The sequence below is a fragment of the Castor canadensis genome, chromosome 7, assembly GCF_047511655.1.
Source record: "Castor canadensis chromosome 7, mCasCan1.hap1v2, whole genome shotgun sequence".
In the NCBI taxonomy this organism is placed as follows: domain Eukaryota; kingdom Metazoa; phylum Chordata; class Mammalia; order Rodentia; family Castoridae; genus Castor; species Castor canadensis.
The window spans coordinates 150061592-150087945 of record NC_133392.1 but is presented as its reverse complement, the minus strand read 5'-3'; the positions used below and the strand labels follow the sequence as shown (position 1 = coordinate 150087945).

The 26354-nt window shown below is 52.7% G+C and overlaps 1 protein-coding gene across 2 annotated transcripts in view; it reads left to right on the top strand.

Annotated features, from left to right (window-relative positions):
* The window catches only part of Igsf21 (immunoglobin superfamily member 21), a 214012-nt gene that overhangs the window by 46324 nt on the left and 141334 nt on the right, over window positions 1-26354 (top strand). The gene's annotated exons all lie outside the window — the stretch shown is intronic.

The following is a 26354-nucleotide window of genomic DNA, read 5'->3' as shown; positions in this document are numbered from 1 at the left end:
ATCTCCTGGGGATGTGTGGGGAGCCCCTGAGGTTGGGGATTTACTAAAGAGGCAGAGGTAAAAAAGGTTGAGAAGCCTGGCGCTCCAGGCTGGTGGGGACGAAGACGCTGGCAGGAGGTTTTTGTTTCTCAGGAGCTCCTTGCCCAGTGCTGAAGTGATCTTGACGGCTTCGATTCCAGTCAGCTGTAGCAGCTGTAACCTTGAGGAGGGGAGAGAGAGAGAGAGAGAGAGAGAGAGAGAGAGAGAGAGAGAGAGAGAGAGACTGCTCTGGATGTTTAACTATGTGCTGTGCTCAGTATTATGGACACAGGGTCACCCTCACCCCCCACTGTCCCAGGACCCCCTTAAAGCTGTCCCAGAGATGCACACAGTGAGGTCCTGCCCAGGTCTCTGAGTTAGGTGTTACATTAAGTTGCATTTTCTCCATTTTACAACAGAGGAAACAGAACCTTGGGGAAGGTCTCTTGGCCCCAGGAGGAAAACTCAAATCTCAGCCAAATGCCTGTCTTGAGGAGTTCAAATCCCTTGTCTGCCTCTTCCTAACTGGTGCTATTGGAGTGGTTCCCTAACTTCAGGTTGCTTTGATTTTCTCATCTGGGACAATACTCTCTAGCGCCCTGGGCTTGGGAAGGGTTCACGGAGCTGATTAATATGTGTGACCTGCAGAGTGTTGGGCACATGTTGAATTCTGTAAAGCGTTAGCCGTCATCCTGGGATTATTCCACAAAAGTACATCATCCAGTGCCATTTCAAAAACACTGCCCTCAGCTGGGCGTGGTGGGTCATGCCTGTAATCCCAGCACTCAGGAGGTGGAGGCAGGAAAATCTCAAGTTTGAGGCCAGCCTGGGCTACAATCCTGCCCCTCTGTCTTTCTCCCTTTCACCCCTTCCTGCCACTGGGTTTCCTTTGAAGTCACCTGTGTCAGCATCTCTCCTTCCCCTCCTCCCACCACTGGGTGTGGACAGTGGACAGATGGCTTCCATCCAGGCCCTAGGATCATCACAGCAGCCCAGGTGATGAGCGCAGGGCTGCCCACCCCTCCCCTTCTCTCTGAGACTCTGAGGGCATAAGTTAGATAACCGTGACACCTGTTTTAAATTAGCCCTCAGACGCCTCCGACAGCTGAGAAATTATTTAACAGGGAAAGAATTGAGTACATGAATAAATATTAATATTAAATCACTGCTTCCCTAGATTTAAGGGGAAGGGTGGGAAACTGAGCAAGAAGTGTAGGCAGCACTGTCCAGCAATGCAGCCCAGCACACAGGATGGGAACCAGAGCTGCCAGCCATCGGTCACTGCTTCCTGTCTGAGTTGGGCAGGGACTCCGTCTATCAGGGAGGCCGGCAGGTAGCGGAGACAATGTCAGAACAGCTCATGGCAGCTCAACAGGTGTTTGATCTGAGCTCCTGCCTCCTGGCTGTGCTTCTAGAGGGACAGGAGCTGCCTGGGAACTATCCAGACTCGGTGTGGACTCTACCCCAGGCCTCCAGGAAGGTGCCACTGCCACCCTTTCGGCCTGAGATATCCATGGGGCCCAGCACTGTAGCCTCTGTAAGCTCCTTCTCTACATAAAAGCACTAATGTGAGTATTTTATGATGGCACTGATAGAAAGACAAACATAACCCAGGCTGGAGTTGTAATGAGATAGCCATTGCTGTGACATCGATGTCCCCTTGACTTTCAAAGGCTTCAAAATGGAATCATTCCCAGGGCCGGGGCGCTGGGCCTGCTGGAGAAGCTGGCCTCCCTGGCCCAGCTGGGGGGCTGACGCTCCATCTGGGGAGTCCTTGGGGTGAGGAACCCAAGGCAGGCAGGACCACCTCAGGGCTGTGAGCATCTGGAAGCTGGGTTTATCCTTCAGGCCTGGATCACAGAGTGGTATTAAGTAATGATGGACTATGAATAGCAAAAGGAATAATAACTCACACGGGGCTTCCTGGGGGCTCCTCAGAAGTCACCCGGGATGGCCCATGAACAAAGCCTTAGAGTCTGTGTTTCTTTCCCTGGTGTTCCAGGGATTTGCTCCCTCATTTCCTTGGGGTCTCCCTCCACTGTCCCCCTCCCAGTGGGGTTCTTCCTGACTTTTTCATCTTAATAGCCCCTCCCACTCCTTCATTCTACAGCTTGTGCAGGGGGGGTTAAATAACAGCCCCACCGTTCTGCCCAACCATGCCCTGGAAAGGGGCCCCTCTTATTTGACCAGGTGAAACGTCAGCTGTTCTCTCTTGGACTTGGCCTCCCTGGTCTTGCAGGAACTGGTGGGCTGGAGGAGACCTTCTGATGAGGCTGACCCTCCTCTTAGCCCTCTTGGGTTTGTCAGGCCCTGTAACACCTTTGGGTTTACCAAGTTCACTTTGCTGGGCCCAGGGAACACTTGGGTCTACGTGAGGGCCTTTACTAAGATCAAGTGCCCATCTCGAAGCCACTGTGGTCATTAGAGGAGACACTGAGCAGTGCAGGGGTTGTGCTCATTTTGTGCCTGTTGAGTCAGCTGTAATGGAGGAACGTGGATTCAGAGAAGCTAAAAAACTTGCCCAAAGTCACCCAACTGAAACCTTCCAGAGCTGGACTCAGATTCAGGTCTGTGGATGTTGGTCCTGTGCCAGACCACTTTCACCGCCCCCCCCACCCTGCATCTCATGATCCTATAAATGGGGTCTGGGCTTTTTATTTGTGTGGGCAAAGCCCCAAGTGTCTGGCAGACCACACTCCTTTCTACCAGAATGTAGAAAGCCTTTCTCTGATTTCCAGTAAGTGTCTTTTGGGGTAACTTGCTCCTGCTTTTCCCGTCTGCCTCTCTAGGCTGTTGGAGAGGTCCTCCCCCTCCTAGCAGCTACCAGAGTTCTAATTAAGTCACTCACCATGAGTCTTGTGACAACAGGGACTGGGTTCCACAGCAGTTATTATTGCTGACTGGCTGACTGGAAGGATAGATGGATGGATGGAAGGAAAGGGAAGGGAAGGAAGAAAAGGTGAGTGGGTAGATGGAAGGAAGGATGGAAGGGAGGGAGGAAGGGAGGAAAGGAAAGAAAAGGCAGGTGGGTGGATGGAAGGAAGGATGGATGGAAGGATAGATGGATGGCTGGAAGGAAAGGGAAGGGAAGGAAGGGAGGGAAGGAGGGAACGGAAGGAAAGGCAGGTAGGTAGATGGAAGGAAGGATGGATGGACGGATGGACAGATGATACATGGAACTTGCTTGTTCTTGTGTTCCATCCTCTCATGCCCCCACCAAGCTGCCCTAACAGCCCTGTCCCCTTGATTACCTCCTGGAGGGAAGTCATCAGGACAAAGTGGTGGGACCAGGGCGACAGTGCCCAGCAGGGTCAGAGTGCCATCCCACTGGCGAAAGCACCTGTGTTCCTCTTCTGCATCACCCACTTGGTCCAGGCTCCAGGCACCCTCATCTCCCACTCCCCTTATGAATCACTGTGGCCCAGTGACACGGCTGCTGTCACTCTCCTTATCCAGCAGACAGAACATCATCCTCCTCCACCTACTGCAAAGTGACAGCTGAGCATTACCAGGAGTCACTGGCCCCTCCCCAGGCAGGCTGGCCTTGCTCTGTGATATCCCTTTTCTAATATTGTGCCTTGAACCCTGACTGCGATGCTAGAAGCAGCTGAGAGAGTGGCCGGGTAGATCCCAGTGGTGGAGACCTGGTCCTGCCTGCGTGGTGTCTGGGAACTGCTAGCTGAAGGATGCTATGGGGCAATGGATGAGCGCTCAGCAAGGAGTCAGGCTCCCCAGCTCTGCTGCAGCCCTGCTCAGAAAATCAGTTCTATATAATCAGATCAGACAGCAAGCTTGTCTACCACCTCTGAAGTCTACCATCTACCTCCAAGACTTGGAGGCGGTCCCCTTCCCATAGTGTCATGAGCTGGCAAAACTTACTTTATGCAAATTACATCCCAAGGTTGCTGGCAAAAGTAAATGTGCATCTGAGACTTCCTGCAGCCAGAATAATATTCTAGGACCTACAAGGACATTGGCTATCTGGTGCTAACTGGAATGAGGTCAGAGGTGACTCCGAAAGCTCCCAGAAGCCCAGCCCAGCCTTGTAATGCCATGAGTCACAAAACAGCTGTCACCAGCCCTGAATTGAGTGGCTTAAAACTACATCATGTACTCATAGGAGTAGAGATTTGTGGCGGTTGGAGAGGGTCTGACCTGGGCTGGGCTCCTTTGGTCTGTGTAAGCTGTGGGTCCAGCTGACCTTGGATCAAGACTGAGGGTCGAGCCGTGTGCATTCGGGGTCCCAGCTGAGCAAGCAGCATCTCCCTGGGGATGAGATGCTCTTCTCAGGACAGAGCAGAAATGCAGGGGTTGGGGGAGCATTGCCTGCTTCAAGTTTTCCTTGCACCTGACATCCCACTGGCTAAAACAAGTCACATGACAAAGCCAAGCCCTGCTTTGATAGGACAGGAAGTATATTCCACCCATGCAGGAAGAGAGAGGGGTGGGGATTTGCTGACCAACAGCCCAGGTGGTCACACAATGGCTCAGAGTTAAGGTTAAAGTTCACACGTTCTCATACTCATCAGCCATATGACTTGGAGCAACTAACTTTCCCTCTGTGCCTCAGTTTCCCCATCTGAGAGGCAGACATCAACATCATCATAGCCCATTCAATTGCCCGATGTCCATCAGGCTTCCCAGCCTCAGGCTCACACAGAAGGAGCACCAACTTCAGCCAGGAATTCAAGACGATGAGAGACATGCCAGTGTCATCTTCGTCGTCAGTTCTGGTCTTTCCCCTCTCCTTCTGCTGGGCCAAGCCACCCTCCCTTGTATGTCCTCCCCAGGGTCTCCGTTCTCTTCAAATATTTGGAAACATCCCCGAGGTCCCCAGTCTCGGTCATGGTAAGCCAGGCTATAGAGATTTACTTCCTTCAATCCTTCCTTGTAAATTAATCCCTCTGAACCTTTAATCATTTTCCGAGAATGAGATTCAAATGAGACGCATGTCTGGGCTCCCAGCATCCATAGGCTGCAGCTGTGACCTGCTGCTGTGCTGAGGGGTTTCTCGTCCTGTGTGGAGGGCAGAAAATCCTGAGCCATCAAGAACCTCTACCAAAACCTCTGCCTGCCCACTGGTGGAAGGACCGGGCACCTGTGTGTTTCCTAACGTGGCCATAGGAACATGCACTGCCTCCCTCCCCCATCAGCTCCTCTTGTGACCGGTTGGCCACCATCTGTCCCTTGAGTGGACCTGTGTCTTGTCTTTGTACTGGACCCGTCGTGTCCTCTCAGCCCCTCACTGGGACGAGGCAGTAGAGCATCTGGTTAGACAGACATGGATTTGAATCTGGACTGTGACCTGGGGGGCATAAATGTAAACCTGGGCTCTCACTTGTAAAAATGGAGGTCTAGTGGTAACACCTCAGAGAGTTGTTGGAAGGATCCAGTAACAATATGAGGGCAACTTTGAATAGTATTAGGCACCATAGCGCTTGTAAATACTCGTGTGGTGTCATCATCCCTCTGTGGAGTTGAGGACAAGACCTTCAGTCAGGTGAGGGGAGCTGTCCAGGAAGTAAGGATGGGATTAGAACATGCCTCTTGGTACAGATCCAGACTTTGCCACCATGGTCCCAACACCCTGGTTCATCCTAGCAGAGAGGGTGCAAGGGATGCCAGCAGACTGGGACAGCGGGGGACAACATAGATCCAACCAGGGGCAGGGACTGGTGGGCTGCCAGGGAGCTGCTCCTCTGTCACCTGGCAGCCTGTGGGATGTGGGTTTGGAGCTGGCTGCTTCTTTCTATAACCTTCCGGGAACTCTTCCCCTGACCATGCTTCAAAGTGGCTTCCAAATATAACAGTCAATGATTGGGGAGGAAAAGGCCCCTGCCCTGCCCAAGCTCCTCCAGGAGGCAGGACCCATGTAGATTTGCACTCCTAATGGTGTCACTCAGGCATCGTTCTGGCATTTAAGTCACCATGGTGCAGCCCCAGTCAGCCTAAGTGTTGTCACACAGACACGGAGCAGATCCGAGCTGAAGTCTTCCTTCCTGACTGTGAGGACATTTTCACCTGCTGGTTAAAGTAGATCTTGAGCAGCACCTCCTGGCACAGAATCGCAGTTCTGCCACTTACTGGCCATCTGACCTTAGCTTCCTTGTGCCTCAGTTTCCCCCTCTGAAAATTATTAGGGTTATCTCACAGGGTTGCTGTGAGAATAAATAAATCATATGCGTAAAGTCCTTCTAAGAGAACCAGGAAAGAACAAGGGCTCAGAAGGCTGCTGTCTGTTCTCCATAGCTGGGGAGCCTCGGGGAGCCTCGGGGAGCCTCAGTGTCTCCATCTACTCATTTCCCAGGGGCTTTTGGGAGAATCAGGTGAAACAGAGTGGGCAAAAGTGCCTTGCAAAATGGCAAAGCAGTGTCATACGTTCCCAGGATTAGCAGGAAGGCGGTGGCAGAGCTGTGCTGGGGACAGGTGAGTGCTGGGCTGTGATGTGTGAACGAGGACTCCTAAGCCCCCAGCCTCTGTTCGCTGTCTCCCATGCTCTCTGGGTGGGAACATCTCACAGCCGCCTGATCTCCACCTGGGAGGTCGATTGGCTCAAAATTGGCTTGGAGAAGGCACAGCTATCAGGGGTCAGGCACAAAGGAGAGGAGCAGGTAAATGTCCCCACTGCAGGAGATGGGATGGACTGTGGCTTCTCTCCCTCTTCCTCTCTCCCCCTCCTCCTTCCCTCCTTCCTTCCTCCCTCCTTCCTTCTCGCCCTCCTTTTCTCTTTCCTTCCCTCTTCTCTCTCCCTCCCTCCGTCCCTCCTTCCTTTCTTCTCTCTCTCTCCTTCCCGCCCCTCTTTCTTTTTCCCTCTCTCTCCCTCTCCCTTCCTCCTCTGCTAGAGCTATGAAGAGAATATACATCTGTCTCAAAGCCAGATGCCTGGAAGCTGCTCTCCATTACTTTCCATCACCCTCCATGGCCAATAAAGGCCCCTCCAAACATGGCTGGGAGCTGCACAGCTCTGCAGCCTCCTTAGCTGCAGAGCCTGGCACCTCTACAGTGGCACCTGCTGGACCCTTGCCTCCTTTCTTGTCTTCCTGGAATCATGCTCCAAGTAGCATATTTAAATTGTCTGATCCTTCCTCAGTCCTTAGGTAGCTTCCCTTTGTTTATCGAAAAAGGTTCAAAAGACAGTGGAGTAGGCACCATCTACTTATCTAGTTAGGTAGCTGGCCCCAAGCTGCAGCCCAGCAACGTCAGGTGTGGGGTCAGCCTGTGGGTCCCATCTACCTCATCAGCCTTACCTCCAGACACTCTGGTCTTCTCCGTCTGTCAGAGTTCACAGGTTCCAGCCAACCTCAGGACCTTTGCCCATGCTTTCCTGCCCCTAGGACTCATCCCTCATCTCATGGTCTCCCTCACCCCCCAGCTTCCTGCTTGTCCTTGAGGCCATCCTTTCCACCTCTGCTGAGGGGTCTTCACTCTCAGTCACCCTGTCTTCCTTCCATGCATGTATCCCAGGAATCATCTCTTCTGTGACCAATGGCTTGATATCTGACACTTGTAGCAAGGCAAAATCACAATGGGTGTGTTGCTGCTCAAACGCCACAGAGCAGGGGCTCACGCAGAACACCTAGCTCTCAGCTCTCAGGACTGGAGGCTGGAGGTCAGACAGCTGGCTTTTCGTGTCCTCACCTGGGACAGGAGGAGAGGGGGAGAGAAGTAGAGTGCACTCTAGTCTCTCTTCCCTTCTTATGGGAACACTAAGCCCATGATGGGACCCCAACCTCACCTGATCACCTCGTCAGCTCCCAAAGGCCCCACCTCCACACACCTTCATGGTGGGAGTCAGGAACCCCACGTGTGAACTTTGGGAAAACACAAACGTTGAGTTTGTAATGGGAAGTCTCTATCTTGTGCCCTCTGGATTATTGATCCAAGCACAGATCTTGGCACTAGGCAGGCACTCTGTATGTTTGTTGAGTGAATGAATGAACAAATGAAAGAACAGATGTAAATACTACAGTCCTGCTTTAATGTTGAATGTGGAGGACCCTTGTAGATTTCAGAGGAGCCCTGAAAACCCATGTGTGTCCAAAGACCACTTGTAATCACAGAGGAGGTGGGGTAAGTCACCATTTAGCAAAGACTCTTATATTAGACAACACCCAGTCCCTTTGCTTTTACCGTGTTTTCTTGGATAGAGTCTTGTCCTATGTCCTGGGCCAGCCTCAGACCACGATCCTCCTACCTCTACCTCCCAAGTAGCTGGGATTACAGGTGTGAACCACCATGCTTGATCTGGGACATTCACCTTTTTCAGAAAATGAAAAACAAATTTAAAAAACAAATAAAAGAGATAGGAAAAGTCATGTTGAACTGCTTTGCTCACCTAGCTGTAAAATATACCCCTGGAATTCGATCCTTGCCGTGAAATATTACCAGGTGATTAGATCTCAGGCCATGAAATATAACCAGGAATCTAGATCTCCACCTTGGAAAAATACACTTTGCTGATTAGATCGCCCCCGTGAAATATGGCCTTTGGGTGAGCACACGCCAGTAAAATATGGCCTCTGATTAGATCACTGCAGAGAAGGCTCGGGTGCTAGCTGGGACCTGTGACTTTTGTCACTGCCTCACAAAGGAAAACATAAATATATGGAGAGGAGGAGAAAGTGGAGAAGGTAAATTAATGAGGGTGACATTTTGGAACTTCTTGGAGGTTGTCATTGTGAGGGGAGGGGATGTGAAAGATGCCTGTGCTGTCCTCTGCTGGGTGACATGGTGTGGCAATGACAGGCATGTGGGGCTCCTCATGTGGCCTGCACACCTCTGAGCTTTGTGTGTGTTAGGGCCCCAAGTGTCCCCTAGCAGGGGACATCAGGGGACACGATTGCAGCCCCCACTTACAGGTGGGAAGTGAGGCACAGGGAAGTGAGTCATGGGCTCCAGGACTCTTAGCCAGTCACGTAAGAGCTGTGATTTGAACCCGGGTCATCTGACCCCTAGCCTGTACCCTTAACAGCTGCCTTGTGACGGGCCAGGCTGCTGCCATCTGGTCTATGGCACTGGGGAGGTGCCATCCCAGCAGACCCTCTGCTGCTGTTATGAGGCCTCTGGGAGACAGAGATGCGGCACGTTCAGGGGGGCTCACCCCGAGGGGATTAGGGCAGAGAATCTCAGATTCAGAACCAAGGGAGGCTCAGCCTCCAGCTGGACGCATCCCCATCTTTAACAAGACACAGTCCCAAAGGCCACACAGCAGGGTACTGACAAAGTGAGACCTAGAAGTCGGGGTTGCTCAGTTTGGGACAGATATGTCCTCTTCGCTGTGTAAATCTCAGTCTCTCTCTCTCTGTGTGTCTCTCTTTTTCGCACACACACACACATAGAAAACTAAGTTGACCCTGACTTTATTGAGAGAGGTATCTTAGTGTAATCAGACCGATCCTGTGACCTGGGCAGTGTGGTGGGCACCGTGGCAGGCCACCCACAGCCCCCTCGGGTGGGGTACTTGCTCACAGCTGACCACTGACTGAGAACTGCTTTGCAGGTTGCCACCTGACCCGAGGCTCCCCCTGCCCAGACTTCAGGGGAGACCTCAGGTCAAGGCTGCAGCCTCCACTTCATGACACCCCATGGGACCAACCCAACTCCCTTTGCCCTGTCCCCATATCCCCACAGCTGCTACCCCAGGAGCCTCCATCAGCCCCCTGTACACAGGACCTGCTTTGGGATCCAAGCCCCAGAAAACAACCCACAGCAGACCCCTGCCCACCTCTCCCCACCTAGTAAAATGGGGGTGTTTGCACTTCTGCCGGGGGCATTTGAAGACATGTATGCCATCCCATCGTGCATGATGTATTTAGCAAAATACCCCTGAACAGTCCTAAAAACCCCAACGGGTCACCTTGAGTGAGACCGTCTCTGAGAACTGAATTTTGCTTAGCCTTTTTCTGGGGCCCTTGCGATGTCATCTGGGATGGTAGTGCGGCCCGCAGAGCAGGTGCTCAGCAAACCTCAGCTTTGGTCCCCGTCATTTTCCCCTGGCGTGGGCGCTCAGTCTCGAAGGGAGACTGGCATTTCCTTATCTCGCCGGAGCCAGCCGACCAGCCAACCCTTATCAGGAATTTGTGCTTGTAAAACATGGCCAATGTCACGCCATCTTCCGGGGCTGGGGGGCCCTCGGGGGGCCTTATCCTCACGATCATGGCCCGTGATTGTGGGGTAAGCTGGGGCCCTGGGCTGGCAGCTGCAAGCCCACTGACGACCTGAGGGTCACTGGGGCCAGGCCTGCCAAGGACTGATGTCACACTGGAGTGGACAGAGTGCACAGCTCCCCCTTCCCATTTTCTTCTCTGCAGAGGCAGTGCAGACCATGGGAGTGGGGGGAATCTGAGAGCCTCCAGGAACCCAAAGAAAAAAATTTAGAAGAAACTGAAAGGTGCGTGCGTCCACATCAGCAGCCCCTGTATTTCCTGTGAGGTACTGTCATGTACCAGGCCCTCTACTAGACCAGAGGACTTGAAGTCTCAGAATCCTGGTTCTGCCTTACATGCTTCCTAGCTGTGTGACCTCTGGCTGCTCACTTGCCCTCTCTGAGCCAATGGGAATAATGGTACCCATCTTACCAGGTTATTGTGAGGGGCCCTTGAGGCAGTAAATATGACACAGCTTCCTTACAAACTGTGAGAAACTTACATCCTTAGGAAGGATGGGGTCAGAGGATCAGTTACACATCTAGTAACACAGGATGAGAGAAGTCCTGGGAACCAGAGCCAGATTCTGGGAACAGGAGATGGCACTCAGCTTTGCTGAAGGCTCTAGGGAAGGTAGGGGTGAAAGAAGCAAGGATCCCCTGGGCAGAGGGAACGGTGTCCACAGAGCTGCTGGCCCCTGGGAGGGGTCTCACCGATGACATGGGAGCAGCCAGCCCTGAGCCGCACTGATCTGTGGCCTCCCAGTTGACCAGGGAAACCGGGCCCATCTGGTCCTGTTTTTCTCTCCTGTCACTTTGGATGCCTTTGTGCTGAGTTCCGGTTTGTCACTGCTTCCCTGTGATTCTCTTTTGAACTTGGCATCTGTCTGGGGCTCCATCCAGCCTGCCCCTCTGTTTGGAGGCTCTGATCTATTCCCAACCTGGACATCTGTTCCTAGGACAGTAGGTGGTTCCGGCTCCCACAGCAGGTGTTGGAGCTGGACTGGGCTGGGTGGGGCACTGGCCCTGCCTGACCCAAGCGTGTGGCACCTGCTTGTCCTTAGAGCCCAGTGGGCCGCTTCCTTCCTCCCCAGCCCCACTCCCTGGCCTGCTGAGGGCTCCCGTTCTCTGTCACACTCATCCATCTGTCCCTTGTCTGGCTTCAGGTGGCAGCAGAGCCTGGTCCTTCCCAGCACGTGCTTTGGAGCTGAGCCAGCCTGGATGGGACCAGCTTGGTCATTTACCAGCTGAGCGTCCTGAGTTCCTGTGACATGGAGAATTGTGCCGTGTCATGCTATACATGGAACACAAAGGACTCAGGCTGGTCCAGTCTTCCTGCCCCTGGATGGAGGCCCTGGGCTGGGGTCTGCATCCAGTTCTGCCAAGATGTGTCAGTTGGCCTCTCCCAGTGCCTCAGTTTTTTCATTCACAAGATGGGAACAGGACCTGCCCCTGAGAGCTAATGGGAGTATTTGCTGAGCTCATGTACCCATAAGGTTTTAGATGCATAGTCAGCATCTCGTGGGTACTGACATCATCACTGTCCCCACCACCATCCTCAGGAGCCTGTCCTGTGACTGCCCTGGGATCCCACAAAGGGTGGAGGTCACTGTCAGGTTCACAGCTGGGCATGCCGAGCACCTGTGAGACTTGGCATCTGTACCAGGAAGGTTGGAAGGCGGTGCGGAGGTTCGAGCGGGGCCAGGGTCCCTTTGCAATGCGTTGTCTGCATGGACTCCAGCCACTTGTCCCATTCTCTGACTTCCAGCTTTATTTTCTTCCACCCCACAATTGGGGTAGTCTCGTTCCTGAAGCATCTGTGAGCTTATCCCAGAAAATGAATGTGGCCATCCTCGGAAAAACGAGGAGTGCAGCATCTGCATTTGCTTCATCTATCCGATACTTACTAATGGAGCATCTCCAGTGGGAAGCACCGCCCTGGAGTGAGGATGGGAGAGGACAGAAGAGATCCAGTCCTTATGGGGCCTCCACCCAGAGGGACATGTGGCAGGCACTCCAGATAGAGAAAGGAGCCCTTGAGTTCGTGTTCTGGGACCAGTGAAAAGAACAGGTGGCAGGGAAGGCAGAATGGACTGTGTCCAAGGGGTGGGCAGGGAGGAGGGGCTAAGTGAGCAGGGCTGTGTTCCAGGTAACAGGGCCAGGTAACAGCAGAGGGACACTCTTGTGGAAAGAGTCAGCCAGTTCAAGGGGCAACAGGAAAGCCAGCGTGGCAGGCGCTGTGATCAGGGCCCAACCCCTACAGGGCCTGTGGGCTGGACTCAGAGTCTGGAATGTCATCCAAGGGAAATGGGAGCTATGGGAGGCTCGGGAGGGAGAAGAGATGTGATATGGCAGGTGTTTTTACATTTATGAAATATGGAAATACGACTTCTCGTGCTGCAGAGTAAGCTGAGGGAAAGGGCTTCTCCTGTGAGGATGCATTTGTGGGGGCGGGGGACGGACAGTGCCATAGTTTAGAAGGTGCTCAGGGACTAGTCAGCTTCTGAGAGTCCTTTCCACCCAAGCTTCTGTGATTTTATGAGGAAACCGTCCTGCAGGTTGTTTTCCAAGACCCCAGATGGTGAAGGAGGAGTTTCAGACAGCAGGAGGAGTTTGGGAAGGGGCAGAGTGGCCCAGGTCCAGGGAGAAGCAGGTGGAGCTCCCCTGGCTCAGGGTGGGAGGCCTGTGCTCCTGGGGGAGGGGGTGGGGAGCCATCACTGGGTCTGAGTTAAGTGGTAACCATGCTTGAAGTGTTTACCAGGCCCAGGCCCTGTTCTGCTTCGCCTAAGTTCACCTTGGAGCTCCATGTGTATTGCGTTAGCTTCCTAAGGAATTTCCACAGCCGGCTGCCTTAAAACAGCAGGCTTAAGATCTCCCACGGTTCCAGGCCAGAAGTCTGAAATCAAAGTGTCTGTAGGGTCACACCCACCCCCCAGCTCTAGGGAAGGTCCCCTGCTGCTCCCTGCTTGGAGTCCCTTGGGTTATGGACACCTCACTCCTGACTCTGCCTCCTGTCACATGGCTGGCCTCCCCCCTAAAGTCTCCATGTCTATCTTTCCTCTTCTCATAAAGCCATCCATCCCATTGGATTCTGGGCCCAGCCTAGCCCAGCCTGAGCATATCCTAACCAGTAACATCTGCAAAGACCCAGTTCCAAATAAGGTCTCATTCTCAGCCCCCAAGTGGATATGAATGTTGGAGGATGCAAGCCAACCCAAGACACCCATTCTTTTGAGGGGGCAATAGTGGCACCCCAATTGCACAGCACCTGTAGGAGGGCGAGTGAGCTACTCAAGGCCACACAGCTAGAATAGGACAAAGCTGGCTTCACACCCCAGGCTGCCCCACCCTCCACCGTCACAGGCAAGCAGGTGGCACACGGGACTGGGGTGCATGGCCTCCAGCCTACGTGGCTGGAGCTAGCCATGGTGGAGGGCGGCTGTGATGAAGTTAGGAAAAGGATCAAAGCAGGGAGGTGGGCCAAGGAACCCCTTCTCCTTCCTCCTCTTCCTCCACCTTCTGGAACCTTCTGAGCCCAGTAGAGAGACCAACTCCCCTCCAGAGCTCTCAGTCCTTGTCTCTGAGCCGCCCAGCCCTGTCCCTGCGTCTCTCTGGGGCAAATCCCTTTCTTTGCCCTTTCTAGTCTCCATGTGTCTCCTTCACCTGGTGTGTCTTATTCTCCTGTGTTCCAGATTCCAACACAGAGGGGGACACAGAGTGGGGGCACTGTAAATTTACTCGTTCCACAGAGAGCTGTGAGCGTGAGTACACGCTGAAAACTGAAGGCAGGCTGGAACAAGAAATGTTCGGGGGGAGACAGATGTGCAAACAGACACCAGCCCAGGGAAAGTGGAGGAGGGTCTGGAGCCCTGTGGGGAGCCTGGTCCCGACAGGGGTGTGGGAGGGAGGAGGCAGAGAAGGCTTCACAGAGGAGGTGGTAACCAGCGTGCTGGTGCGGTGTCTGCCTGTGATAGGAAGGAGAGGGAAGGTCATGGCAGCTGGAGTGAGCAGCAGGTGCAGAGCTCCCTGGTCCAGAGCGGGAGCTCAGAGTCTTTGGGAGGCACAGGCAGCTTGGTGAGACTGAGAGTGTCCAGAGAAATAATGGAGAGGTCCAGGCACCCTGAGAGGGACATTGGGGCAGGAGGAGGCAGAGAATGTAACATGCTCACAAGTCAAGAGCAGAGTGGAGTGAGGCTGGAGGCTGGGAGGCCAGGGTAGAGGCCGTTCCGTAATCCACCAGAAAGATGCCAGTGGGCTGAACAGGTCAGAGATCTGGGAATCACTAACCTTATTGAACTAGACCTGTACTGAGCTACAGGGCTCCGTTGGACCCACAGAGGGGAGGAAAGGGCAGGTTTGAAGCCCCTGATGCCTGCCAGGCATGTCTGCAAGATCCAGGGTACAGCGTGTGCTCAGAGCTTAACAACTTAGATGTCAGCATGAGAGCTGAGTCTGTCCCCACAGCCAAGGCTCATGAGGCCCCCTCAGGGTTCTGAAGGTGCCCCCTGGGAAAATTCTGTGCCAGGACAGTCACTTATTGAGGGCTCTCTGTTCTCCAGGCCCTTTTAAGTGGCCCCTGTGTGACCTCAGTTGAGCCATAGACCAGGCCCAAAAAGGCAGCTCTGATCGTACCCTTTCCACAGATGAAGAAACAGGTTTTGAGAGGGGAAGCAACTAGCCCCGGGTCACACCCCTAGGCAGTGGTGGATCTGGGACTTAAAGTCACATTTTCTCACTTCCTGAGCCCAGGCTGCTGCCCCTGTCCCCTGGATGCTGATGTGTCCGGGAAGGCAGACATCCTCCTACCCATTTGCAGAGCCCAGCAGAATGCCAGCCACACCCCCATCCACAGGAGCGAAAGCAGACAGACGGACAGGCTGGCTTCCTCACTTTCCCTGGCTTCCCGGTACCAAGTATATATTTTTTCTAATCGGCCCGGCTGCTGATGGTTATCTGGCTTCGCTAGAGAGCGAAAGAGACTTTGTGTCAAATGCTGAAAAATGACTTTTCGGGCAGCCTCTCCGTCTCCTGAAAGGAGGTGACGTGCTCAGAGCATACAAATCACTCAGTGCTCAGCGTCTCCATGCGAGGAAGGAGTGTGTTTAGATTGCTAAAACCACTGTCGTCCCTTCCCAAGGTCACGCACAGGCAACCCAGCCTCATCAGTGCCTGGAGGGCAGAAAGAAGACCCCGGGCCTCGGGGGAGCTCTTGGGTTAGGAGGGGTTCCTCGAGGGCAGAACGCGGGAGAACCCAACAGGAAAGATGACCTCAGACTCTAGGACTTTGTCAGCCCAGAGCAAGCTGTGTGACCTTGGACAGGTTACTTAACTTTTCTGGACTTGGGATTCTCCCTCCATGACTGTAGTCCAGCTAAGTCGTTCACCCAGCCAGATGTTCTGATAACTGGGCTTTCCAGGTGACAGAATTACATCCAGCACCCACAGAGAGGCCCAGTGGGAAGGAAGAGAGTGGGTTTTAGAGCACAGGACACCTGAAAGCCAGGCTCCAGAGACAGTCTGCTGGGGTTTGTATCCTGACTCCGCCATTCAGTGGCTGTGTGACCTTGGGTAAGTGGCTTAACCACAGTGACCCTCAGTTTCCTCTTCTATCAACTAGGGAAATAACCAAGACTACCTCATGGACAGGGGAAGCTGTGGAGAAAACGGGCTTAGAACAATGCCTGGCACAGTCCCCAGTACTAGTCACCTTGTGACGTGAACTGTCTCAGTTGTGCTGACATGGCTGGTCTCCTGCCCTCGGCATGCCTTCCTTTCTCCTTCTGTAAAAAGGGGTAGGGGACTACAAATTCAAGGCTCTTAAAATGTCCAGCACACAGTAGGGTCTTAATCACTTGTAGGCAGTTCTCTGACTCCTTGCAAATAAGCATCTTCAATAGAAGTTTAGTTTTCAACGTGTCTGATATCTTCCAGTCCTCTGAAAATTTATAAGAAAGACGTGTGCGGTAGAATTTATCAGAATACCAGACAAACTAGAGTATTCTATTTTCTGAGTGCCCAAGAAAGGGCCGGGGGTGGGGGTGGCCACTGAGATGTCTCTTCACCAGAGTGAGAGCCCCGTGGAGATGGGAATTTGCGGAGAATGCTCGGATGGTGGCTCTGTGCCCTCTGGCCGTCCGCCCTTCTTGGGATGCCACTTAGGGCAACCTGGGGTTCCCATGGGCCCAGAGAAAGGAGCAGCTGCCACAGTAAATGGAGGCAGCACATGAGCTGGGTTCCCAGGCTGCATATGCCCCGTTTTTTATTTTTCTGGCTATAAAGCAGAGAAGCCACCTCACCAGGCCTTTGAAAATACAGACAGTCTCCAGATGAGTCTGTGACATTGGCCAGGGGCTGCTGGCAGCTTTGCTCATGCTGTAGGAAAACCAACAGCCCTCTCACCTGGGAAAAGACTAAAAGCAACATAAAATGCTTGGGATGGAGAGAGGACAGCACCTAGAGAGAGCCAGCTTGGAGCTGAGCAGAGCACCACCCCATCCACGGCCTCTGAGAGCACAATCTGTTACCTCCCTCCTGGCCCTGCTTACTTGGGGGGGGGTTGTGAGGGCTGTGTGGTCTTGGGGGCAAAAAACTGTGCTGTTTACCAAGACTTTCACCAAGGGACAGTGATGTGGCCTCTTTTGCCTCTCTGCCCAGCTGATTCAAAGCAGGAGCCTGTAGTGGTGGCAGGGCCATGGAACAGATGCAGGTGGCCTGCTGTGGCTCTTGCTGGGTCCCTTGTCCCTTCCCATTTGCCTGGTCCTCTTCTCCACCGGTCTTGGATTGAGACCCAAGTGCCTCAGTGACTATAAACAAGACAGATGCCCTAATAAAATGTTACAAAAATACACAGCCTTGCAAGGCACCCCAATCTGTAAAACAGATCAAAGGAGAGCTGCGGTAGTTAAAGACAGGGTTGGGGATCCTGTCCCCTGCTGAGGTGCCCCAGGTTCAAATACTGCTTCTTGCCACTGGCCAGCTGGGTGATGCTTTCAGTGACGTCACATCTGTCTGTCTGCCTCTTTGTCCCCATCTGTAAAATGGGGACAAGGCTGGAACCCACATCATAAGGGAAGGACAAATATGACAAAAGACATGGCTGGCCCACAGTGAAACCTCCACAGTGTCCTTGTCACAGCCACACAGATGTTCATCAGGCCCCTCACACCCAGGTACCCCCGCCAAGACCCGAGGCTCTAGTGAGCACAGTGTGGGTGCCACCCCCCCGAAAGCATCTCGCAGAGGCCCTGTCATCTGGGCATCCTCCGGTCTGGTGATCCCAGGAAAGTGCCCTGGGAACCTCCCATGGTGTGATACTGGGGCCACAGGTTGGGAGAACCAGATGCCTCCTCCCTCTCCCACTCACCTCCAGTCACTGCACCCCAACTTCATTGTCTGCACCGCCAGGGTGACCTTGGCTGGGAGCGTGTGTTCACACATGCTGCCTTGGGGGCCCAGCTCCCCGCTGCTTTGCCAGCTAAGGCCTTGGCTTTAGGAACTTGAACTTGGGAATCCTTTCCTGGGCGACTGCTTTGTCTGAAGCAGGATGGGTGGAGATATGAGGACCAGGTGGCACAAGGGGGCTCAGGGACAAGCTGAGGGCCCTAAACCCCCTGTTCCTTGCCCATGTGTGGGTTCCGTGCAAACCCTGCCGGCTGAGGAACCCCAAGACAGTCTACTACTCAGGGACTTGCTCTGGATCTGGGTTCGACTCCCACCTCTGCCTCTTCCCATCTGTGTTATGGTCACTCACCTTCCCTGCACCTTGGAAATAGACCCAGCTGCCTCTCAGATTGAGACATTAGTGAGATGACTTAGTGACAGGAGCTGGCAGAATGCCTGGAGCTCAGTAGGACACAGCCCCCCCCACCAGGATAAGTCTGTTCTCCAAAAAGCAGCTGAAAAAGCAGAAGCAGATCGTACCACACCTCTGGAGCTAGAGGTCCAAGGTCAAGGTGCCAGCAGGGCTGTGCTGCCCTGGATTCCTGCGGGGAGAACCCTCCCTCGTTTCTGCTACCTTTGGTGACTGGCTTAGTCCTTAGTCCTTAGCACCCCTTGACTTGTAGCTGACTGGCTACTGCCTCTGCCACCAGGCGGCACCCCCTCTGCGGGTCTCCGCCAGTGTCCACATTTCTCTATTTTTGTAAGGTCACTTTGTTGGAATAGGGCCCATCTCATCTTCACTCGATCACATGTGCAAAGACCCTGTTTCCAAATAAGGTCACCTTGACAGGCACAGGACCTCTGCATATCTTTGGGGGAGCACGGTTCACCCCACATCACTACTGTTTGGCTAAGCCCTCCTAAATGGAGTGCCCAGGGAGCTCCTCAGCCTGTCAGTGAGATTGCCCTCTGTGGAGTGCAACATGCCTTATCTCTCCCTGAGGAGGGAGTCCTGAAGTTCCCATCCACTTCGCCATGCAGTCCTGTTCTGGGCTAGGAGCTATGTAAACAGATGGCAGTGTTTACATGAGGAGACAAGGGCCATGGAAGCTGAGATACTGTGTGCCTTCCACACTAGGGAGAAGCAAAACCAGGCAAGCTCTCCAGAGACCACTTGAATGAGGGGCTGGAGGAAGAAATGCCCTTCAGCTGTGTCTGGATGAGCCAGCAGCCAAGAATGGCTGGGGGAGGATGGCACTCCTTGGAGATCAGGCTCTGAGGGTCAGTGGTGTGACACTTGGGTGGGCACTGGGGAGCCAATGAAGGTGGTGGAGCTGGGGCTCAAAGGACTCATCCGGTCTCAAACACATTCCAAGGCTTTTGCTGAAGGGAGGGTCTTGCCAGCGAGGGACACTGTCATCACTGGGGTTGTCAGGGGCTGGGGAAGTCTATCAATGGGAACTTTCACAGAGGGGCCTGACTGAGGGACAGCAGCAACCGGGTCCTGAGTCCTTCATCACACTGGTGGAGGACATCAGGTGTGGACCTGGGATATTCAGGACCCAGGAGGATCCCAGCTCTTCCCCTCCTCCGGGCAATAGCTAGTGAGGGGTGGGTACTGCAGGGCCTTGTCCCCTCTGCCCCTGACTGTGATGGGTGGGAAGTCGTCCTCCCTCTCTGGCTTCCTTAGATTTTACCTGTTACCTCCAAGTTCAAGCTTTCCTGCTGACCTCTTGGAGACCAGCAGGGAGAGGGCGGTGACAGCCCCGGCACCCGACTCTGCACCATGAGTGAGGGGAGAAATTTCTTTCTTTCCTCTCGCCTTGATTAAAGCCACCTACAGATAGGCAGGTATTAAATCCTGACCTGCATGCTTCCTACCTCTGCCCTCTCCTCCTCGAAAGTGGCAGTTTGGGTCCTTGAGAGGCTGAGTGAACAAGTGGAAAATTCCAAGCTGGGCCCTCCTGGCTCGTTTCCTGCCGCTGCCACCGACAGCCTCACTTTTAACTCTATTTACCTCCTGGGAAGCATGTGAGATTGTTATCGGACACTTGCCTAATGTCAGTTTCCCGTGACGAGGATGAGGACTCTGGGCAAGAGGCACCCTCCCAGTAGAGGTCTATGGAAGCTAGGGTGGGAAGTGATGGGCTCTTGAGGTGAGAATGGGATTTGAAGCTTCTGGGCTCTCTCTAGAGGACGGAAGACCTCAGCCATGCCACCGAGAGGAGTTTGCTTGTTGAGCTAGTGTTTCCAGGGAGCTTGGGTTCTTCCTGCTGAGCTCACTCAATATGAGGCTATGTTGTGGCAAGCCCCAGGACCTCCAGCACCCAGCAGGCCATCTCCTCAACTGTGAGTCCCCCCTCTGGTTCTCAACGAATGATAATGAATGAATGAATGAATGAGCACTTCCATATCCTTGACTCTGAAGGACAGCTTTCCACCACTATGACAAAATACCTGAGACCTAACCTCCTTAAAAGGAAGAAAGGTTTATTTTGGCTCACAGTTTCAGAAGTTGTAGCCCACAGTCTTTTGGCCCTGTCACTTCCACCAAGGTGGAACCATGGTGGGAGCTTATGGTAGAGGAAGCCCAGTGGTTTGAAAGCAAAGAAAAAGAAAGAAGAAGCCAGGGTTCCAAACTCCCCTTCATGGGCACACCCCAGTGACCTAACTTCCTTCTTCCAGGTCCCACCTCCAAAGGCCCCACCACCTCCTGATAGCACCTGGCTGTGGACCAAGCTTTCAACACATGAGCCTTTGAGAGAGATACAAGATCCAAGCCATAACCTTGTCCCCCAGAATAGAGCAATAGAGGTGACTTGGAAGGGGACAGGTTAGGGTCAGAATCCTGTCCCCAGTGTTAACCCTGCTAAGCCTGAAGCCAGCAAACTCCCTGTAAAGGGGAAGATGCTAAACATCTCAGGCTTTGTAGACCAACAGGTAGAACTGGAGATATACAGTCATGATATAACCTCTTAAAATGTGAATGTTTGCAACTAGAAAAATCATACTTGGCTGGCAGGCCCTACCAAAGCAGGTGATGGGTGAGACTTGACCTGGGGCTGGAGTTTGCCGAGTCTGCTCTGAGCCTTGTTCCCTTCATCTGTACATTGTAACCAATCCCTGTCTCAGTGGGTAGGTGTGGGGGTTCCAGCACCAGGTAGAATGTGCCTGCAGTGTTTAGCAGATAGGAAAATGGATCTACAGAATGATGTAGACACTTTCCCAAGGTCACATCCTGGCAAAATGACAGAGTGGGGCTTTCCTAAACTCTCAGCCACTAAAATCAATAGTTATACAAGTCACTGTTGCTATTCCTGCTCAATCTTGATGATCCAAATGAACCAGGAAGCCAGGACATAGAGCCAAGTCTTCCTCCGCTGACGGGAGAAGGGTAGTGTGCACTCCTGAGTCTTAGTTGGTCACCAGCCTTATTTGGAACTTCTCTGGTTCTTGTTTCTTGGGCCTGTGGTTTTGGCTTCTCTGATCATGTGTCTGGAGATGGAGGATCAGGAACGGTGCGTGGAGTGGGAGAGGCATCCATGTTACAAAGGCACAGAGGCTGCCCTGCTTTTTCCCTGTCCTGAAAAGAGAGACTTAGGTGACAACAGAAAGGGATCCACTGGCAGGTCGTGACCTTGAGTCAGCCCGGAGGCCAGGGGCAGGCCAGGTGGGCCTCTCCTGCTACATCCGCCTCCCTTTAGCTGTTTTTGTGTTGGTTTTTGGTGGTCATGGAGTTTTGAACTCATGGCCTGTGGGCAGTTTTGACTGGCAGACTAAAGCCCTTCTAGGGTGCAGTGTTCCCCCACAGTCCGACCCTTTGCAGTTCCCTTTTTGATTTTGTTGAAGGTGGACCGAGGCTGGAGAGAGAGACTCTGGGGACTTCCCAAAGCTGTCCGTGTCTGGTGAGTCTGTTACAGTTTGAGATTGACATGGTGTGGAGCAGAGAGGGGCTGCATTTCCATGTCAAGTGATAGAGGGTCACAAGTCCTGGAAAAAGTTGACAGACAGACAGACAGAGAAGGAGAATTCTAAGGGATTAGCATGGACTTCCCAGCGTTGCAGTTGCAGGAGGGGATTTTTGTTTTCTTGACAATTACTTGGGTTGGTTTTTACTTTCTGCAATAACTGTGTATCATTCCTGAGCTCACAGTGGACAGAAGTCATTAAAGATAGAGACACGGGTAAGAGTGAGGCTGTGGCTCACGCCGCAGAGCCACCAGGAAGCCACCTGCTCAGTGCAAAACTCGTCCCAGGTGCAGAGGGCTGTTTGTCACACGGGTCCTTCCCTCTTACCTATCTCACTGACAAGGAGAAGGACGGAGAAGCAGCGCGATGGAGTGAGGCCTAGGGGACAGGGGACTGTGTCTCCAACAGCCCAGCGACAACGGGTCAGCGAAGGCTCTGCTCGGCTTTGGGACAAAAACAAAAATGCCATGTCCCACAACCAGAGGACACTGCCCAAACATTTTGATTCCAGGCTCAGCTGAAATCAATGGGACCTGGGAGTCCTATTTGAACCAGGAGAGAGCTGGCTCAAGGTTGGGACTCAAGGGGACAGTTCTAATCAAAACGTAGCGTGCAATCAGACTTAGAAATTGTGAATGATGACTCTCAAGGACTGGAGAGAGAGACGCTTTTAAAATTCTGCCTACGAGGGATGTTTGGAAAGCCCGTTCTGTCAAAGGGTCTGTGTTCACATGAAGAATGTTCGTGTTGGTTTGTCATTTGCAGTTAGCCTAGCTCATCCAAGGTGCTACAAGCTGTCACGATTCCCAGACATAGGAGCTGGAAACACCACAGTGACCAAGGCAGACAAAGCCCATCCCTCTCAGGGATGACGTTTTAGCTGGAGGGTGGAAGGGCATGTGTGATTAGTAATAAATAACAGATAACGTAAAGCGTCAGGCAGAGAAATAATGCTATAAAAAAAAAAGCAATTTTAAGAACAAAGAAGTTAGGTGAGAATTTTGGACTGAGTGATCAAGGCCTCTGTGGAAATTGAGCAGAGATAAACATGGAGTTGTGTGCGTTGCTGGGATAAGGTTGTTCCAGGAAATGGAAATGGAAGGAGCAAAGGCCCTGAGGTAGGAATGAGCTTGGGGTATTTAGGGAAGGGTAGAGAGGCCACTGTGGCTGGAATAGTGTGAGCCAGAGGGATTGGTCAGAAACACAGTAGGAGTGAGAGCTGGATCCCTATAAGCTGACTCTGGGTCATAGAGAGAACTTTGGGTCTCTTTGGGTCTCTGTGTGGGAGCTGTTTGGAGCAAGGGAGTGGAGTGGCCAGGTTGACGCTGTAAGAGACCACTGTGACTCAGAGAAGTGCTTTCTTTGTATTAATCCACTATTGCTGCATAACAAATTACCAAACCCAGCAGTTTAAAACAGCACCCATCTGTTACTCACAGGTCTGTGGGTCAGAAGCCTAGGTGAACTACACTCAGTTCTCTGCTGTGGGTCCCACAAGGTCAAGGTGTTGGTAGGCTGGGCTCTTGTCCAGAGGCTCTGAGTAATACTTCACTTTCACCCATTCAGGTTTTGGCGGAAGTCATTGCCTTGGGGGTGTAGGGCTGAGGTCCAGCGTCCTTGCAGGCTGACTATGGAGGTCTCTCACTTCTTCTACAGGCTTCTCCAAAGTCCAGCAAGAGTGTGTTGGGCCTTCAGACTGAGTCCCTTTGACTTCCTCTTGTGTCCCGAGAGGGAGAAAGCTGTTCCCTTTTAAGGTTCACTCGGTTACATCAGGCCCCCAGGACATGTAGCATGGCCAGGGCGGGATCAGGGCATGGGCTCTGGGGCAGGGCGTGGGCTCTGGGGGAAGCCGTTGCAATTCTGCCTGCACACATGTCACGGATGGTTTAGTGTTGCTTTTGGGAAAGGGATTTGTGTGCCTGGAAGTTTCTCTAATTGGAACATGGAAATCAGAGTTATAAAGTCAAGAGGACAATACAGTGTCTCCTCCGCACACACTCCTGAGCATTTATTAAGCACTTCTGTATTCCTGAGAGTTTTGTGCATGATGAAGAATAAAAAGCAGCCACAGAAAATTTCATCTCTCTGGGAAGCTGAGACGAATGACACAGAAATCGAGCACAGTCGTTCCTCGGCCTCTGTGGGCTGTGTCCCTTAATGGAAATGACAAGATGTTCGCATAATACTTACGGTACACAACACACGCTGTGTAACAGTTGTTACCTGTTTTGTTCAGAGAATAACAAAAGTATGTGCTCTGTGGGGACCCAGACATGTCAGCAACAATGTAACTTTTTCCAAACCTTGTCACCCTGCCCTTCATTGTATCTGTGGATGCAGAACCCGAGGATACCCAGAGTCAACTGGATTGGGATTAGTCAAAGTCAAGGGAACTGGTGCCAAGGAGCCAAAGGCAGGAGGAAGATGGTACGGTGTGGTGCTACCTTTATGCCTCCCCCACCAGATCACTCATGGGTCTTCTCAGGTGCCTGGTGGCAACCAACAGGTATTTTGTAAGTACACAGGTAAAGGAGTGTACAAGTAGAGGAGTGTGCCTCAATTTACTACCTGTAAAATGGAGGTATTGACCTTCTTGTGGAAAGTCAGATCCAGAAGGGCATATATCATATCCACCTGGAAAAACAGCGAAAGAGTTTCAAAGGTCAGAATCATTATTTGGGAGTGACAGGGACTAGCTTTGACATGCCCAAGAGAGAGATGAGGGAAGGGCTTTCCTATGGGAAGCAAGTAAGTGACCCAATGGGGGCATTTTCTAAGGGAAGATTTATGGAGAAAGAGGAGGGCGGGTAGCAGTGTAGATGTCCCCGGGACCTCAGAGGGAAGGGAGGGGGACAGGTGGGCATGATGAAAGCCATCTCCTCCTTCATGGCCCCCAGAGGTCCCCTCCCCAGAGGTGACCAAGAGCAGAGTTCAGCTCTGCTGGGAAGGAAAGTGCTACCCAGTGCACGGCCCTGGTGAGCTTGCCCTTGACTTTGGAAGAAAATATTAATGACAACAATAAATAGTATTCACAGTAGCCCCAAACTAAATGGCCCTCAATGGAAAAATGGATTGTGTTATTTCATACGACCGAATACTACCCAGGAAACATTTTTAAAAGCACAATCTCCTGATGAATGCAGCCTGGAGGTGAATGTCAAAAGCATTGTGTTGAGAAAAGGAACCAGACAGCAAAGGACACCTGCAGATGGTGCTCTTCCCAGGGGTCAAAGAGAAGAAGCAGAGTAGAAGTTAGTCCTGGGGCGGGGGGAGTGACTGGTGGGGGGGATCAGGAAACTTTCTAGGGTGCTGGAGATTGTTCTCAGCTTTTATCTTTATGGCATGTAAGAAGGTATCATTGTTTACTTAAACTTTGTGCGTCTTGCTGTAAATTAGACCTCTACGAAGGCGCAAGATGGTTACGATCATGTGTGGAGTGATGTATTAGCCATCACTCCATTAGTGACACCGTATGTCTGGTGTCTCCAGCCCTGGGAGGTAGGCGGCCCTGATTCCTACTTAAGAGATTACAAAACCCCAAAGCTTTGCATTCCAAGAATGCAGGGTTCAGCAGTAGTGGAACAAGATTCTGACTTGTGCTCTTGCCTACCCAAAGCCCTCGGCCATGAGAACGTAGGCTGCCCCGGGGCTGCCCCCGCCTCCGGTGCTTGCACACTAGAGACTCACCGTTCTTAGAATTAAATCTAAGTTGCACAGGGCAGCTGCTGGAGGGTGCCCTGCCCAGTTTCTGCATTCCTTGTCCCTGGTGACAAACTGGCCCCAGCCATGGTGCAGACATCCTTTCCTTGAGGCGCAGGTCTTTCTGTCCTCACTGGAAGCAGGCAGTGTGCAGCCCTGAGGATGGGGACAAATGCCTCCTACTCACCCTGCCCCAGCCCAATTACTTCTTGCCTGACCCCTCCATCCGACAAGATCCCCTCCCCTCCGTCTGACAAGATGTCCACAATCTGTCCTTTGGCCTCCAGCAGGACAAGTCAGAGAATGAGCAAATCGGGCCCCGAGAGCCTCCCGGTGACAAGCCAGCACTCTATAACCGAACAGCTGTAATAGGCTGATGTTTATCTTGTGGGACGTGTGCATTTAATACAGTATTAATATGAAGACCAGATTGCTTCTGTTGTCAAGCAGGCAGAGTGAGATTAGAGAGGAGGGAGAAGCTGGGGCTCCCCCAGGAGGACGGAGCCCTAATGTCACTCTCCACTCAGCGAGCGCTTGTTTGCTGGACAGAATAAATGCATTTGGCCAAGGGTGGCTGTAGAGGACATTTCTCATAGGATTCTTGTATTGCAAAATCAAAATGTGATCCAGGGGTGCTCTGCTGGAGGGCTGCCATACGGTTTGGAGGTGGAAGACTCACAGTGAATGGCAGGTGTGAGGTGATCTCCAGGGAGAACCTTCTGGAATCCACCTTTCCAACTGCTTCTGGTGTTTGGAGACCCTCCCTGCCCTGCTCACATACCTGGCCCTGCACTGGGCAACTTGCCTGGGCCATCGCTTCCTGGTCCCCCAGCACTAAGAAGTAGAGATCATTATTTGCATTTGGTAGAGGTGGAAACTGAGGCCAGAGCAGAAGATGACTTACTCAGGGCTGCAGGGCTGGCCTGTGGCCACAGGAGACCACCTCTCCCAATGGCACTTTTCACTCACACCTTCTAGAGGTTCACTTGCCTCTTACTGTTGCTTGGTTTCTTGACCTTGGTGCTGCTGCCATTTGGGCAGATGATCTCGGTTGCAGGAGGCTGTGTGGTGCTTAGCAGTGCCGCCCTTGGCCTGTGCCCACAGGAAACTGTAGTATTGTCCCCATTTGCTGTCCAGTGGTGAC